An 18,734-nucleotide genomic window follows, 5' to 3' on the forward strand; every position below is an offset into this window, starting at 1 on the left:
GTTAAAGTTGCAATAGCATTATGTCTTAAAATGTGCAGTCCTTAATTAAAAATTTTATTGTTTAGTCACTAAGTTGTATCCGACTCTTTTGCAACCCCATGGATTGTAGCCTGCCAGGCTCATTCTGTCCATGAGATTTTCCAAGCAAGAATACTTCCATTTTCTATTCCCAGAGATCTTCCCCACCCAGGGATCAAACCCACATCTCCTGCACTGGTTCATTCCTTCACTGAACCACCAGGGAAGCCCATACAGTAATTAAAAAACACTTTGTTGCTAAAAAAAACACTAACCATCATCTAAGCCTTCAGCAAGTTATAATCTTTTTGCTGGTGGAGAATTTTGCCTTGATGTTGCTGGCTACTGACTGACCAGGGTGGTAGCTGCTGAAGGCTGGAGTGGCTGTGCAATTTCTGAAAATAATACAACAGTCTACATCTGTTGATGCTTCCTTTCACAAATGGTTTCTCTGTAGCATGCAGTGCTGTTTGATAGTATTTCACCCACAGTCAGAGCTCTTTCAAAACTGGAGTCAATCCTCACAAACCCTGTCATTCCTTTATCAACTAAGTTCATGCGATCCTCTAAATCCTTTGTTGTCATTTCAGCAATCTTCACTAAAGAGATTCTATCTCAAGAAACTATTTCCTCTTCTATTAGAAGCCACTCCTCACCCATTAAAGTTTTATCAGGCAATTATAGTAATTCAGCCACATCTTCAGGTTTTACTTCTAATTCTAGCTTTTTTGCTATTTCCACCACATCTGCATGCAATGCAGGAGACTTGGGTTCAATCCTTGGGTTGGGAAGATCCCTTGGAGAAGGGAAAAGCCATCCACTCCAGTATTCTGGCCTGGAGAATTCCATGGACTGGATAGACCATGGGGTTGCAAAGAGTCAGACAAGACTAAGCGACTCACTCTCACATGCAAAAAACCCACCACATCTGTAGTTACTTTCTCCTCTAAAATCTTATGCTCGTCAAAGTCATCAATGAGGATTGAAATCAACCTCCAAACTCCTGTTACTGTTGATATTTTAACTACTTTCCATGATTGTTGTTAATGGCATCTAGAATGGTCAATTTTTTGGGTGCAATTTTCTTTCTTTTTTTTTTTTTTTTAATTTTTTTATTAGTTGGAGGCTAATTACTTCACAACATTTCAGTGGGTTTTGTCATACATTGATATGAATCAGCCATGGATTTACACTTATTCCCCATCCCGATCCCCCCTCCCACCTCCCTCTTCACCCGACTCCTCTGGGTCTTCCCAGTGCACCAGGCCCGAGCACTTGTCTCATGCATCCCACCTGGGCTGGTGATCTGTTTCACCATAGATAGTATACATGCTGTTCTTTTGAAACATCCCACCCTCACATTCTCCCACAGAGTTCAAAAGTCTGTTCTGTATTTCTGTGTCTCTTTTTCTGTTTTGCATATAGGGTTATCATTACCATCTTTCTAAATTCCATATATATGTGTTAGTATGCTGTAATGTTCTTTATCTTTCTGGCTTACTTCACTCTGTATAATGGGCTCCAGTTTCATCCATCTCATTAGGACTGATTCAAATGAATTCTTTTTGACAGCTGAGTAATATTCCATGGTGTATATGTACCACAGCTTCCTTATCCATTCATCTGCTGATGGGCATCTAGGTTGCTTCCATGTCCTGGCTATTATAAACAGTGCTGCAATGAACATTGGGGTGCACGTGTCTCTTTCAGATCTGGTTTCCTCAGTGTGTATGCCCAGAAGTGGGATTGCTGGGTCATATGGCAGTTCTATTTCCAGTTTTTTAAGGAATCTCCACACTGTTTTCCATAGTGGCTGTACTAGTTTGCATTCCCACCAACAGTGTAAGAGGGTTCCCTTTTCTCCACACCCTCTCCAGCATTTATTGCTTGTAGTCTTTTGGATAGCAGCCATCCTGACTGGCGTGTAATGGTACCTCATTGTGGTTTTGATTTGCATTTCTCTAATAATGAGTGATGTTGAGCACCTTTTCATGTGTTTGTTAGCCATCTGTATGTCTTCTTTGGAGAAATGTCTGTTTAGTTCTTTGGCCCATTTTTTGATTGGGTCATTTATTTTTCTGGAATTGAATCAAGCTACCAACGGTATTTTTCACAGAACTAGACCAAAGAATTTCACAATTTGTATGGAAATACAAAAAACCTCGAATAGCCAAAGTAATCTTGAGAAAGAAGAATGGAACTGGAGGAATCAACCTGCCTGACTTCAGACTCTACTACAAAGCCACAGTCATCAAGACAGTATGGTACTGGCACAAAGACAGAAATATAGATCAATGGAACAGAATAGAAAGCCCAGAGATAAATCCACGAACCTATGGACACCTTATCTTTGACAAAGGAGGCAAGGATATACAATGGAAAAAAGACAACCTCTTTAACAAGTGGTGCTGGGAAAACTGGTCAACCACTTGTAAAAGAATGAAACTAGAACACTTTCTAACACCATACACAAAAATAAACTCAAAATGGATTAAAGATCTAAATGTAAGACCAGAAACTATAAAACTCCTAGTGGGTGCAATTTTCAATTGACTTTGCCAAAATTCATCAGAGGAATCACAATCTATGGCAGCTATACTTACAAAATGTATTTCTTGAATAATATAACTTGAAATCATTCCTGATCCATGGGCTGCAGGATGGATATTTATTATCAGGCATGAAAATACCATGACCTTCATTGTACATCTCCATCAATGCTCTTGAGTGACTAGGTGCTTTGACAATGACAGTAATATATTGAAAGAAATCTTTTTTTCCTGAGCAGTAGATCTCAGTTGTGGCCTTGAAATAGTCAGTCAGCTGTGTTGTGAACAGATACGCTGTCATCCACGCTTTGTTCCTCCATTTATAGAGAATAGGCAAAGTGCATTTAGCCTGGTTCTTAAGAGCCCTAGAATTTAGGGGATGGTAAATGAGTATTAGCTTCGATTTAAAGTCACCAGCTGCATTAACCCCTAACAAGAGAGTCAGCCTGTGCTTCGAGGCTTTGAAACCAAGCATTGAGTTTTCCTCTTTACCTATGAAAGTCTGAGATGGTATCTTCCTCCAATATAAGGCTGTTTCATCTACATTGACAATCTATTGTTTAGGGCAGTCACCTCTATTAATTATCTTGGCTAGATTTCCTGGATAATTTGCTACACTTCTACATCAGTATTGGCTAGTTCACCTTGCACTTTGATGTTATGGAGATGGCTTGTTAAGGAAAAGCCAACCTCTACTATCTCCAAACATTTCTTCTGCAGCTTTCTGACCTCCTCAGCCCTCATAAAATTGAAGAGTTAGAGCCTGGCTCTAGGTTAGAGTTTGGCCTACAGAAATTTTGTGACTGGTTTGATTTTCTATCCAGATCACTAAGACTGTTTTGCTTTCATGTCATTTATATGTTCACTAGAATAACACTTACTTTTTTCTTTCCAGAACTTTTTCTTCATATTCACAAGTTTGCTTTGCTTTTGGGCACAAGAGGCTAACTGTTATCCTATCTCAACTTTCAAGATGCCTTCCTTACTAAGCTTAATCATTTCTAGCTTTTGATTTAAAAATGAGAGATATGACTCTTCCTTTCATTGAACTATTAAAGGCCATTGTATGCTTATTAATTGGCCTAATTTCAATAATGTTGCATCTCAGAGAATAGGGAGGCCCAGGGAGAGGGAGAGAGGTGAAGGAGGAGTCTGTAGAGCAGTCAGAACACAACATTTATGCATTGTTCACCTTCTTACATAGATACAGTTAAAATCATAATTGGTGCAAGAGATGACAACCCACTCCAGTATTCTTACCTGGAAAATCCCATGGACAGAGGAGGCTGGCAGGCTACAGTCAATGGGGGTCACAAAGAGTTGGACACCACTGAGTGACTGAACACACAATTATAAGAGTAACATCAAAACTGCTGATCACAGATTATCATAACAGATTTAATAATAATGAAAAGATCTGATATATTGTAATAATTGCCAAAATGTGACACAAGTACAAAAGGCAAGCAAATAATGGGGGAAAAGTGGTTCTGATAGACTTGCTTAATACAGGGTTGCCATAAACCTTCAATTTGTTAAAAAAAAAAAAAGCAGTATCTGTGAAGGAAAATAGAGCTCAGCACAATAAAATAAAGTATGTCTGTAATAATGAAAAGTCTAACATTGCACTGATTAAGATCCTGTATGAAACTCATTAAGTCAAAGAAAATGACAGTTAACTTTTCAGTGTTTGAACAAATTCAATTAGCATTCCTTTAATGTTGATTTCAAGATGCTCATACAGTTATGTTGAGATAAATTTATAATTTATGTCTATTCATAGTACAGCAATAAATGCCTTTGGGGTGAATTAACTATCATACATGTTATAGCTAAGTAGTGAATGTTTCCTAATGGAAAACACAATGAAGAAAAATTAGCATTCACAAATTGTATTTCCTTTACTTTACATAAATAAAACTGCCATCATTTGCTCAGTTCAGAATGTCTTTGTCATTGGCAAGTGAAAAGATGTTTGCATTTACATAGTAATGTATGAATTTCATAATGCTATTGTCTGACCTGGTTTTGTTTGTGCCTAAAATGTATACTAGTCTTTTACCAGAGTCAACAAAGAGTATGGTATCCTCCTGTATTTTCAGAACACAAGGACTTTTCTTTAAAAAATGTTAAACTGTTCAGTTCAGTTCAGTTGCTCAGTCGTGTCTGATTCTGAGACCCCAGTATGCCAGGCTTCCCTGTCCATCACCAGCTCTCGGAGCTTGCTCAAACTCATGTCCATCGAGTTGGTGATGCCATCCAGTCATCTCATCCTGGGTCGTCTCCTCCTCCTGCCTTCAGTCTTTCTCACTGTCAGGGTCTTTTCCAAAAAGACTGTTAGTCAATTGCTAAGGCTAGGCTGGGCTGCGTGTGCTGAGTTGCTCAGTCATGTCCGACTCTTTGAGACCCCAAAGGCTGAGCCCCCCAGGCTCCTCTGTCCATGGGATTCTCCAGGCAAGAAAACTGGAGTGGGTTGCTGTGCCCTTCTTCAGGGCATGTTCCCAACTCAGGGATCGAACCCAGGTCTCCCACATTGCAGGTGGATTATTTACCATCTGAGTCACCAGGGAAGCCCAAGAATACAGGAGCAGATAGCCTATCCCTTCTCCAGGGGAACTTTCCATCCCTGGAATCAGACCAGGCTCTCCTGAATTGCAGGCAGATTCTTTACCTGTTGAGCTACCCAGAAAGCCCCTGAAGATGAGATGCCTCCATCCGTGGAATTTTCCAGGCAAGAGTACTGGAGTGGGTTGCCATTTCCTTCTCCAAGGGTAGGCTAGGAAGGACTAAATACCAATTATTATAGGACAAAAATAAGCTTGTAATTTGGGGCAGATTTCTTCTAACAATCAGATGGGTAGCACTAAATCTCTTTTAAAGTTTAACTTGTTTAGTTTTTGGGGTGTACATTTTGTTGCTAATATTACAGTGGGGACAAAGTTGAATATAAGTATGGAAGGTAATTTAAATATATTTTATACCACAAGTGAATATTTGCTTGATAATTGTTGTTAAGTCATTAAGTCATCTCTGACTCTTTGCAACCCCATGGACTGCAGCACACCAAGCCTCTATGTCCCTCACCATCTCCTGAAGTTTGCCTAAATTCACATCCATTGAATCGGTAATGCCATCCAACCATCTCATCCTCTGCTTCCCTCTTCCCTTTTTGCCTTCAATCTTACCCAACATTGTGGGCTTTTCCAATGAGTCAGCTCTTCACATCAGGTGGCCAATGTTTTGGAGCTTCAGCTTCAGCAACAGTCCTTTCAATGAGTATTCATCGTTGATTTCCCTTAGGATCAACTGGTTTGATCTCCAAGTAGGATTTACTGGTTTAATTCATAATTTAATCTCTATAAAATTATACAAGTTTAAGTATCATTTTTAGCTCTGTACTACAGAATTTCAGGGAATCAGTTGTAAACTTGTTCAAACACATTAGTAACTACCAATTTGCTTTTGTGAAATTCATCATGTTGTTTGTGACTCTTACTATTCAGAGTATGGTCCACAGACAACCAAGGTTGGTGCCACTCAGAGCTTGCTAGAAACATGATTTCAGGCTTTACCTTAGAACTGCTCAATCAGAATCTGAATTTTAGCAAAATCCCCAGATGATCAGTGTGCATGTTAAGGTTTGTCATGGACTGCTCTGGACCACAGGCATTATCTTTTCATCAACAAAAAAGAGCACTCAAGTCTTCACCTACTTGGCAATCTTATTTTCATGAGTCCTAGAACCACAAATTCAAAACCTTGCTAAAGCACATAATGTTTGTTGAACAGGGTAGTCTAATGGGTGAGTGAACCATTTAATTATAGTATACATTCTAGGACACTCTTATTCAGAAATGGTGCCCAGTTGTTCATGATGTAATCAAAATATATGTAAGAACTAGAGCTTCATTAAAAATATTATATACATAATTAAAAATTTTAACCTGAAACATGAGTATTTTCATCTAAGATAGCCACTTATTTGCCAAACTTCAGATATAAAGTTAAGGCAATATATTTGAGTGGAGTTTGAGGTCATCTTTTTTGTTAAAACTGAACCTATAGTTCCTTATTTGATACCTGATTTTAGTTTCTTTAAAATGGAAACCAAACGAACCCTAAGGACACTTGCACAGTAATCTGAGTGTAATATTTAAAATTTTTGCTTACTTTAAACATATTTGCTGTCTCAAGTTGAGTAAATTATACTACTTATTTGGTGGCCTATTATTATCATTTCTTTGCTTAAGGTCATGTTACCATTCGACTGACGGGCATGAATATCTCTTTTCTAATCTTGTGTTCTTCTCCATCCTCATGTGTTTAATGTATTGACAGCCATTCTAATGTGTTTAATTGCATATGCTTTTTATTGTATGTGTGCTAGAAAAATGTATTATTTTGTGTGCTATATTATAAATGTAGTATAAATTACAGTATATCTCATTTGTTTCTGCTTGCATTTAGTCTCCAATTTTTAACATCCATCTTTGTTGGTTTGTGTGCAATTTGTCTACTTATAATGCTGCATGATACCTCTCATTGTGAATTCATTACACTTTCTATATTCAATTCTTCCAGTGGTGGACACTCACCTACAAATAATGCTGATATACTGTGATATATGTACAAAAATTACATATGTCTCTTTTTGGATTGGTGTGTGTTTCCTCTCATAGATACACAGGAGAGAAATTGTTGGTCCACAACACATGCCATATTTCTTTTCAGAATTCATGTACCTGTCTATAGTTCCACCAACAGTAAGAATTTTTATATTTGCACATCCTCACCAACACTTTGCTTTTCTTAGTGTTTTAGTTTTTGCCTAATAGATGTAAAAAATATTTCATTTTTATTTTAAAAATCTATTAAATTTTGAAATAATTTTAGATTTATTTAAAAGTTGCAAAGTTAATGCAGAAAATTCCTTTGTACCCTTCATCTAGCTTCCTTTAATATTAACCCAGAAATAATACAGTTATCAAAACTAAGGGACTAATATTGGTATAAAAGTATTAGGTAAACTTTTTACTTTTTACTTTGTTTAGAGCTCACATTTTTCCACTTAAGCCCTCTGTTCCAGGACTCACTCCAGAATATTACATTGCATTTAGTTATTGTGCTCCCGTTACTCTCTTGGGTGTATATCTGAAAGAATCAAAAACATTAATTCAAAAATATGCATGCACCCTCAATGTTCATAGCAGCTTTACTTACAATTGCCAAGATATGGAAGCAACCTAAGTGTCCATCAACAGATGAACAGATAAAGAAGATGTGGTGTATATCTATATATCTATAAACCTATAGATATGCATACATACAGTGTGATATTACCTAGCCATAAAAAGGATGCCATTTTGCTATTTGTAGCAACATGGGTCGACATGGAGGACATTGTGCTAAGTGAAATTAGTCAGACAGAGAAAGACAAATACTGGGTAATAACACTTATGTGTAGAATCTGAAAAATACAACAAACTAGTGAATAAAACAAAAAGGAAACAAACTCAAAGAACAAACTAGTGGTTGCCAGTGGGGAGAGGCAATATAGGGATAGAGGGGGAAAAAGTGTTACTATGAGATTGTTTTAAATCATTTATGTGAAACTTTTGAAATACTGTAAAGCACTATAAAATCAAAAGACTCTTTCATTCAATAAATATATATGTATATAAAATATTATATGCTCTTTTGGACCCTTTCTATCCATGACACTTCTCCGCTGCTGCTGCTGCTAAGTCACTTCAGTCATGTCCGACTCCGTGTGACCCCATAGATAGCAGCCCACCAGGCTCCGCCATCCCTGGGATTCTCTAGTCTTACCTTTTTTTGTATGAACTTGAGACTTTTGAAGATCACTGGCCTGTTATTTTGTACAATATCCTTCATTTGGGCTTATCTGATGTTTTCTCCTAATTAGACTTGGTTTGGGCGTTTGGGAAGATGCTTTAGCCTCTCTTTATGCTAAAGAGATGATGTTCCCTTCACATCATGTCATATCAAGAAACCCAAGATATTGATGCAATTTATCATCAATAATTAAGTCAAGTGGATCCCATTGTTTTAAATTGCTTTTCTCCTTTGACTAGGAAATTTGAGTGAGAATTATTTTCATAAACTTGATAATCTTTTATGTTGCCTCTTCTGTATGTTTCCTATTTACATATTTTGCCCATATTTATATTCCTTTTCAGATCCTATTTTTTTTGGTTGATTCACAGACATTTTTGTTATATTAGAGATACTAGTCCTTTGTCGGTTTTAGACATTGCCAGATTTTTTTTTTTATGTTTCAGATTTATTTTCAATCGGCCTGTCTATTCATGGAAATCTTCATTGGCCAGACATCCTTACTTTCTTTGCAATCACATTCTTTTATTTTTTCCTACAGTGCAAGATTTTGAGGGTTTAAGAACTCCTTTTCTGCCCTTCGATCTCTATTCTTTTCTATTACTTATATAGTTTTATCTTTTAAGTATTTATTCCATCTGTAGTCCACATTGCTTGCTGTGTTAAGTAAAAATAGCTTTTTCTTTCTCACATTGTGAATTAGTTTCCAAGCTTCATTTTCTAAGCAATTTGTCTTTTTCAATTTGTGTTGCTACCTTTGTTGTAAATTAGGAGTCTTCCCTGAGTTGTCTATGTTGTACCACTGAGTCATTGTTCTTTTGCTCTGGCAATATCTATCACAGTAGTATATTTTTTTCACTTTGATCTGTCTATGTAGTATGTATGGCTTAATACTTGGTAGGGCAAATCCCCACTTTTAATGCTTTTTTGAAAGCTGACGTCTATTCATCATCCCTTATTATTTCATATATATGTGTATGTAAACTATTCTATATAGTATACAGGAAATTTATGTTAATTTTCTCAACTATCAAATGGATGGTATTGAGATTGTACTGGCTTAATAAGTTAATTTAAGGGGAGAACTGATGCAAATGTCTCTATTCAGAAAATCCTTTTTACCATTATTTCCCAGTCTAAAGTTTTAGTCATGGAAGTTTTATAGACCCTTGGCTAAGAAAATTTTTCATAATTTTGTGCCTATTTTAAAAAATGTTTAAAAAATTTCCCTAATTTATTATTGCTAGTAGAGAGAAAAATGTGATCAGTTTTCATAAGTTGACTTAGTAAATGATTAACTCATTTATTCCTGTGTTTTGCAGCTAGCTTTTCTAAACTTCATTAGTTAATACACTTAGTACTTATGAGTGTCTGCTTTGTGTAGGCACTCTTCTAGCCACTTGCAGTAGATCAGGTAATAGGACATTCCTGGGGAGACTATATTGTTTCTACCTCATAGGAATAGATAGACAAGCAATAAAACTAATAACTAAAGTATGTACTATACTAGAAGTGGAATGTGTTAGTGGAAAGAAAATCAGGACAAAGGGCATCAGGAATGTGGGGAAGCATTTGCAATCTTACTAGCGTTCAGGGTGGACCTGTCTGAGGAAATGACATTGGACACAGATTTAAAGGAAGTGAGTGAATCTGTTATACAGAGAAGAAGGAGCCTTCCAGCAGGAAGATCAGACAGTTGCAAAGGTTCTGGCAGCTATGCTAGGAGGAAGTCCAAGGCAAAAGAGAAGAGACAAGGATACCACTGAGGAGGTATGCCCAAGCCAGTCAAAAATTCTGGCTTTGACCAAGCTGATACCAGTGGAGATGGTAAGAAACAACTGGATTTTAGATATATTTTGAAAATTTGACAGTTTTTTCCCTAAAGCAGGAAGCTTGTATTAAGTCCTTCTGAAGTCTTAAGCTGATTTATTTTTAGATATCTCTATTCACATTCTCATCCCATAAGCATGAATACATTTTAATTAACTAGATTATTAAAATAACAAGCATCACAATATGAAACTAGCTTTGGAACAAATCCAACTGATGTAAGTTTGTATATGACTCAAGACAAATACATATCAGCATAATGCAAAGTTACTTTCTAGTGGAAGTATGAATGTGCCCTGGGCCACAGCTAGAATTTTTGCAGAAGAAATAGAGAACATTGCTTAACCTAGCAAGTAAGCTAAGCGAGGGTCAGTTTAGACAGTTTTCCATTCTCTGTTGGTCTATGTATAATGGATGTATGTATGTCTGTGTATATATACATGTACAGTCTACCTAGTTTCAGGAAGAATTTAGTACAGCTTTATAAACATAGAAAACATAGTAAGGTGAAAATATAATTTGAAGTAAGTAGATGAGGAAAGCAGACATAAAGAGGAAATGAAATCAGGATAGATAACACAAACATAGGCAAGAAGAGTGGTTTTGTTTGTTTTAGAACAGGTGAGTTATAAATCTTGTTCCAGTTTTTAAGTTTTTAAGCTATCACTCCTCAAAATTCTTTAGGCTGGTCTCATACAGAAATAATAAACTACGTTTTTGAGTTATTTGACTCTGACATTTTTCTTTATTTTTTTCATTTAGAAATACAACTTAAATATAAGCTATAGGATTTGGATGAGAGTTGATATAAAATATGAGGGCTTTCCAGGTGGTGCTAGTGGTAAAGAACCCGCCTGTCAATTCAGGAGGCATAAGAGACTTGGATTCAATCCCTGGGTTGGGAAGATCCCCTGGAGGAGGGCATGGCAACCCACTCCATTATTCTTGCCTGGAGAATCCCATCAACAGAGGAGGCTGGCAGGCTACATTCCAGAGGGTCACAAAGAGTCAGATACGACTAAAGTAACTTAGCACACACACATAAAATATGAGGATATTTCTATATCTATGTATATAGATATATCTATGTATATAGAGATCTGTGCTATGAATAATGTCATTCATTAAATTATGTAGTACTATCTGTAAAAATACTCAGCACAGTTCCCTTCAAGTACATATTTTTGTCTTTCTGTGCTGAATTGCAGTGCTTACTTTCAAAGAACAGTGGGTACTTTGCAGCTTGTTTTCTCTTTGCTTTGGCTTCTAGAAAGCTTAGGGGTTATTGCTGGAGATTTTCTTAATTTGTTTCTTCTGGCATGAAAATCTCCTCCATTCTCAGGCCCTCATATTATTTGGATCTTTTAGTATTTCAAATAATTTTTTGTTTTGTTTGTGATATAGCCACTTCAAATCCTTTTTGGAAGCAGGGTGTGTTGAATTGACTAATTTATAACTCCTTTCCTTATAATAGCTTCCCTGGTGGCTCAGATGGTAAAAGCACCTGCTTGCAATGCGGGAGACCCGAGTTCAGTCCCTGGGTTGGGAAAATCCCCTGGAGAAAGAAATGGCAACCCACTCCAGTACTCCTGCCTGGAAAATTCCATGGATGGAGGAGTCCCATAGGCTACAGTCTATGGGGTCGCAAAGAGTCAGACACGACTAAGCGACTTCACTTTGCACTTTCTCTTTTCCTCATAATAAATAGAAATCAATCTTTAGCAAAATACATTAAATATTTTTTAAAGTTGAAATAGGCAAGACTAACATAGACCTTGGGAATGGGAACTGGAAAAGGGATCAGACTCTTGCTCATGTACCTCTGGCAGATCTATTTCCTTTTTCCTTCTTACTGAGACTGTCTTTCTGTGTTCCTTAGTTCCCACGCTGGGTGGAAGAGGTTCATCCTAGTGCCTCAGGCCTAGAGCTTATAGATCTAATCACCGGAGAGAGCTGGCCTCAGCCTGCCTGCTCTTGCTCTGTCTCCCTCTCCTTTTCTTTCTTTACCCCTCTCTCTGAAAGTTGCCAGATAGACCCAGCTTTGGTCAGGAGACCACTTGGAACCTATGAACTCTGCTTAGTGTATGAAATGATCTGACTGCTGGTCCTTCCACTGGTCCATGAGACGTTCACACTGTCAGGCTTTCTCTACAGATGAACAGAAAATTCCATGGTTTAAAGGCAGAATACAAAAACCAAAACTAAATCAAATGATATAAAGCTAAAAATACACAAATAAAAACACTAATGCTTTTGCTTCTGATGCAACTGTTGATACTGCAAATTGAGAGTCTTGCTAATTTAACTTGCCTAAATGCTTACAGACTTACGTGATTTGAAGATCCCTATATACACATTTATATACATACATACACACATATGCATATATATACATGTAAATATAAATACAAGGCTTCCCTGGTGGCTCAGATGGTAAAAAAATCTGCCTGTAGTGTGGGAGACCTGGATTCTATCCCTGGGTTGGGAAGATCCCATGGAAGAGGGCATGGCAACCCACTCCAGTATTCTTGCCTGGAGAATCCCCATGGACAGAGGAGCCTGGTGGGCTGCGGCCCATCGGGTATCAAAGGGTCGGACACGACTGAGCAGCTAAGCACACAGCACACATAAATACAAAAATTTGCATTCTTTTTGAAAGCTACAGAAAATAAGAATTTAGTAAAGAAATATTTATGAAGCACCTACTGTGTTCCAGACAGTGTCTAAGCTTCTAGACCCCGGGTATACAATGTCAAATATAAAACAGGCAATGCTGTTTGTGACTGTTGAGTAGGAAATATCTTCCTATCTATCTGTATATTTATCAGTATATAATACCTGTATATTTATATTTATAAATATCTTCCTATCTATCTATGTAGAAAAATAGACAGGTGATTTAACATCTCTTAAACAAAACAGTTTAAGGTGGCATATATGTCTGTGATGGAGCAGGAAATGGCAACCCACTCCGGTGTCCTTGCCTGGAGAATCCCATGGAAAGGTGAGCCTGGCGGGCTACATTCCATGGGGTCACAAAGAGTGGGGCACGACTGAGTGAGCAAGCACATGTATTTGTGCACATTCTGCACTTTTACACGTTGTATTCATGCACACGTTCTTGTTTGCCCTGGTGTCCTCTGTGAAAGTAGGTCACTCAAAACCATTGAAGAACTAATGGACCCTCCTTTTCTTTCAAAATTCCTGAGGTTTATAGAAGGTGCCCAGTTGCAAGATTATTTCTCAATTTGTGTTATTATAAAGATATATTCATTGATATACATGAATTAACACAAATGGAAACAGTGTTAAAGTTGGATTTATGTTCATTAGTGGAAAAGCAACGTCGTCACAGTCTTTACGCCCGCAGGGCCCCTGAGACAGCCCAGATGCTCGGTCAGGCTTCAAAGGCTGCTGCCCCTCTGAGGTCACGGCTGTGGCCTCCTCCACAGGCGCCAGAGCCCCAGAGAGACAGCCCAGACGGCAGTCTGCTGTGGGGAGCAAGAGCCTAGAATTTCTCCATAGGAGGAACCAGCAGGGATTTCATCAAAAGGAGGGACAAGTAAGTGCATAGATTTACAAAGGTCTGCTCAGGGACATATCAAAGAGGGACACTAACATCTTTGGCTTCGGTCCTGGCTTTAACTGTAATAAGAAAGATGCTCAATGTGCTCAGTGATCCTTTAAAGTTTTGTTCTTGGAGATGATATGGCACTGCATTCATAAAAATATATGTGTGTGTATATATATTATTTTTTTCTTTTCAAGACAAAGATACCATGATAATATTGACTTTACATTTGAGTTTTAAGAGGAGGGGGATGGAGAGGCAGGTGAGAGGGAGGCTCAAGAGGGAGGAGACACTGATATATCTGCGGCTGATTCATGTTGGTGTTTGGCAGAAACCAATGCAGGACAGTAAAGCATTTATCCTTCAACTACAAATAAATAAATAAGTAAAAATACAGACTCAAAAATTCAAATTTTAGAATTTTAAGTATGTAATATCTATTATTAATGAAGGGGAATTAGTATGGGGAATAATAAGTGTATTTGACCCCCTTCACACTGGATAGCATAGTTCAGTTTTAATACGATTGATTTATTGAGACACAAGCTTCTATTTAAAAGTGATTTTTACCCTTCTCTATGAAAATTGTGGTATTTCACAGATGTAGTTTCTCCCTTTGAAATTTCTGCCCAAGCATTCTAAGTATTCTACATATGCAATAACAACTAACAGACACACACACACACACACACACACACACACACACACACGCATACACACACAAAAGGAAGAAGATAGATATACATCAGGTTGATTCAATTGGTGGCAAATTTGGTGATCAAACTAGATTCATTAGGTTCATTATTTACTTTGTCTGATATGTGTTGTGGCTATTTGAATAAATTTTCCACTCAAGTGGGTTAGTGGCACTAATTTAGATAGCCATTTTAGGTTTCTTAAGTCACACTCCCTTGCCTGTGAGATGCTGAGGTCTTGCCACGTGGGTAGGATCTGAATTCTACCCTTTTGTCAGAAGACTACCTCTCTTTCCTGCATGTTGTTGAATTATCCCCAGTTGTTGGTCAATATAAAGTTTTGGAACTTAACAAAGCACTTCTGAAAAGAAGACATATAACAGAATCATATCTAATTTGCTTAGGAAGTAATATATTTTCTACGAGTGGTTGTTTTATTTGTTGGGAATGACATTTAATTCAGATCATTTTCCATGTGGTAGGGAATGTGAAACTAAGTAATGGAGATTTTTCCAAACAGGATGTGGTGTGATACCTTGGATAGTGGGCACACTGACAATAGTTAATAAAGTAAGAACTGCCAGGCAAGAAGAATTTAGAAGGTAAGGGGCCTTTTGAGAGGAAGGCTGAAGTTGTAACTCTACACCACCAGCAATAATGGGTGGACTAAGTCAACCAGAATCTAGTCCCATGGGAAGCAGTGAAAGGAACAGGTAGGAATTCAGAGGTTTCTCTAAGCCAAAAATGTCATTTGCTGTCAAAGTCAATTTAATTCAAGCAGGAAAACAGTCCATCTGGTATTATGATTTATTTTGAAATTACGGGAAGATTGTCCTTTCTCTTGTTACTCCCCACATAGTAAGTAGGCCCTTAACACTCCTTTTGAAAATCTTAGTAAACACACATTAAAGCTTGAAGGAATTCATAGTTTGTTTGTAGTATCTCTCTATTTTTTCCCTTGTGAGTGAAACAATAATATTCCTGGAAGATGGGGAAAAAGTCGTGATGAATTTTATCAGTATAAGAAACTTCCTACAGCAGAGTTTTTGTAATCTCAAATGCAATGGTTTGTTATGATTTGATTCTCCCAGTCACATATTCCATTATTGTCTGTTCATGAGTAATCTTGAACTCCTTCCTCTAGAAACTACTTTCTTTTTTTTTTTTTTTCCGAAACTACTTTCAATAGACATTTTATTGAGCTCATCGTGCAAGCAAAATCTCTAGGCCAGGTTCTAATAAGAAGCACCAAACAAATCTTGTGCCCACAACTTGTTGTCATGTTTCTTAGCAATTAATGTTAAATGAGGTATTGGGGATATTTTGATGTGATCTGATTCCATTATGTAGATGAGTGATAACAAAGACATTACATTTGCTATGATATAGTGAGTAACGGAAGATACAGGCTCAAAAGAATTGCTTGCATGACATTTCAAGTGAAGAAATAAGGAACTGAAATGGATGGTAGATAAGTAATTACTGCTACAGTATCCATAAACCATAGTGAGATAAGTTCAGTTGATTCAGTAAAGTCTTAGTACCAGTTCTTAGGTTTTTTCATCAATTTCCCTTTTGCTCCACTTTCCACTCATCCCCATTCAAGGTATACATGGAGCTACCTATTCCTACTTGACTTCATTTTGACCTTCCATTAGTATCCAGGAAAGGTAAAGATCCATTGAAAAGGTGAGAATTGTTCCAAGCCCCACTATAGGAGTGTAGCATCCTTGCTCCCCTGAGCTTCTCCTACCCTGCTTCCACCTAAAACTAAATAAACAAGGGACCCTTCAGACCTTCCTCCTTTCACTCTTGAGCCCCTACAGTGTCCCAAATAGTGTTCCATGAATCAGACTCATACTTATATCTCCCTTGCTCTAGGATCAGAAGCAAATAAATGACTTAGGTACTAGGGAAAAAAGACTCTGAAGCCTTTACTTCTAAGCTTCAGATCTGGCCAAGGATCTGAACTGGAAGAGATCGAGGTATAAAGACAGGATTTCCCAAGAAGAGCAATCTGAGTTAGAAAAGGATAACTAGACAGAGAAGGCAAGTAGGTTTTCCGAATCCAAGTGCTTAAGTGGGGAAAGAACTAGAGACAGTGATGGATCTATCTGTGTATGTACCATCCTATCTATGGATGAAGAAATCTGTTTCTCAATGATTTGACATATAATAATGAGGCATGCAAGAAAATAATTATTAATGTTTTCTGAGACAATCATCATGACATCTTTCAAATGTACATCATCCCCACCCACTTAGATCTAGTGTTTCTGATATCTGCTAGTGAGTTTTTCTGAGCTCACCAGGGCCTTGGTCTCCTCTTCCTTCCTAAGCATTTTGAGATCTCTTCTCTGCTAACTGTATGGCAATATGTGTTGAAGCTATTTGGTTGAAGTCTATTTAAAAAGAAAAAATATATATACCTGTCGTTTTGATTTCTTAAAGAACTTGGATGGGGTGGTTACCAACCTCTGGCAGGAGAGTTCTCTCTTCTTTTCTTCCTTCCTTCAGTGAATTATTTTAAATGAAAATCTTAGTTCCCATTTTGATTCCGAGGTCTCTTGCTTTCCTTACTATTACTATCTTTACATCCACTTAAATGCTTTAAGAAAGTATTTGAGGAAAATTAGCCATCAAAATGTCCTACTTCTAGCATATTCTGATTGAGGTAAAAACAGAAAGAAGAATGGGAGGAATGAAGAAAGAAAGAAGATAGGAACAGCAGAGGGAACAATTGCAGAAGAACAGGTCCATTTTCCTGGCTGCCGAGCCAACTAACTATAAGTACGTTACCTTCCTTGAGTTTTGTAGATTCCTAAGCTAGATTTGATTGTCTCTACTTAACAGATGAGGAAACAAAGATTTACTGAAATTAAGACATTTTCTTAAAGTCACAGGCAATAAACCAAAGAGAAGAGGAGAAGGATTAGGATTAAGAAGTAGCTGTTTGTCAGAGGACACTGTCCAAAACTGATCTTTTCCAACAATTTTCAAAGATTATGTGGTTACTGGGAGACTTATGAAAAGGTATTAGGGAAAAATCAATGAACTCAAGTCCACTCACCCTTCCCCCGAGTAGTCACAAAACAGAGGAAGACATGTGGGAGAGACTCTAGCATCTCAGTCGGGGTGCAAGGGTAAGACAAGTGATGTCCACTCCAGCATTCAGTCTAGCCCCGCTCAGGCTACCAGACCACCAATGAGCATGTCAGTTTTGAGGTGCGTGAGAACAGAACCTTTATAAGTCTAACAGAAAATGGGTAGAGCAGTAACTGCTACTAGACCCAGCTACATAATTTGCTGGGCTCCCTGTTCAAACATTATTAAGAATTTCAAGACAATAAGAGCAGCTTTAAACCAAATGTAGATTTCTGAGCACAGAGCCCTGTGTAATTCACTTGCATGCCCATGCAGCTGGCCTGGACACAGGAGTTTTGGGTAGACAGTCACTGCTTAGGAACCGAGACTGCTTCCCAGTGCCCATTACATCCAGATAAACAATCACCTGACAATGTGTGGTCGCATCACTGAGCAACCCTTGCCTCATCCCTCCTCTCTCTGTGAGGAAGGGGTTGCCAGGAGCATCTGGCCTTTGGGTCCTGGCTTTCATTATTTCATCTGCCCCCTCTGGTCAATGTATCTCCTTGGTTGTTGTTGAGTTGCTAAGTCATGTCTGACTCTTTGTGACCCCAATGGACTGTAGCCTGTCAGGCTCCTCTGTCCATGGGATTCTCCAGGCAGGAATACTGGAGTGAGTTGCCACGCCCTTCTCTAAGGGATCTTACTGACCTAGGGATCGAACCTGCATCTCCTCCATTGACAGGCAGAATCTTTACTGCTGAGCCATGAGGGAACCCCCCACCCCAGCCCATCCTCCCCCGCCCCCTGCCCTTTGTAGCTTATCTCAAACTCCATTTTCTTTATAAATTTTTCTGACCAAACCAGGCAATTGAATTGTTTCCCCTCACATGTCATGCTGTTTGTATTATATGTTAGTCCCTGATGGTGTTTCATGTAGCAGTTCATTTATTTAATCTATTGTATGTCTAATTATTTACTATATGAGACTTGTATATCCTCCCGCAAACGGTTGGGTATTTCCTCCAGGCTGGGATTCCACCAAACACTTGGCATCAGGGTAATGAGGCTAGGGCAGGAAAAGGCAGAGAGGGCGCGGCTTCCTCCCTCCCATCTTCAAGAGGCTTTCGG

This window comes from Cervus elaphus, chromosome 28, assembly GCF_910594005.1.
Source record: "Cervus elaphus chromosome 28, mCerEla1.1, whole genome shotgun sequence".
Classification (NCBI taxonomy): Eukaryota; Metazoa; Chordata; class Mammalia; order Artiodactyla; family Cervidae; genus Cervus; species Cervus elaphus.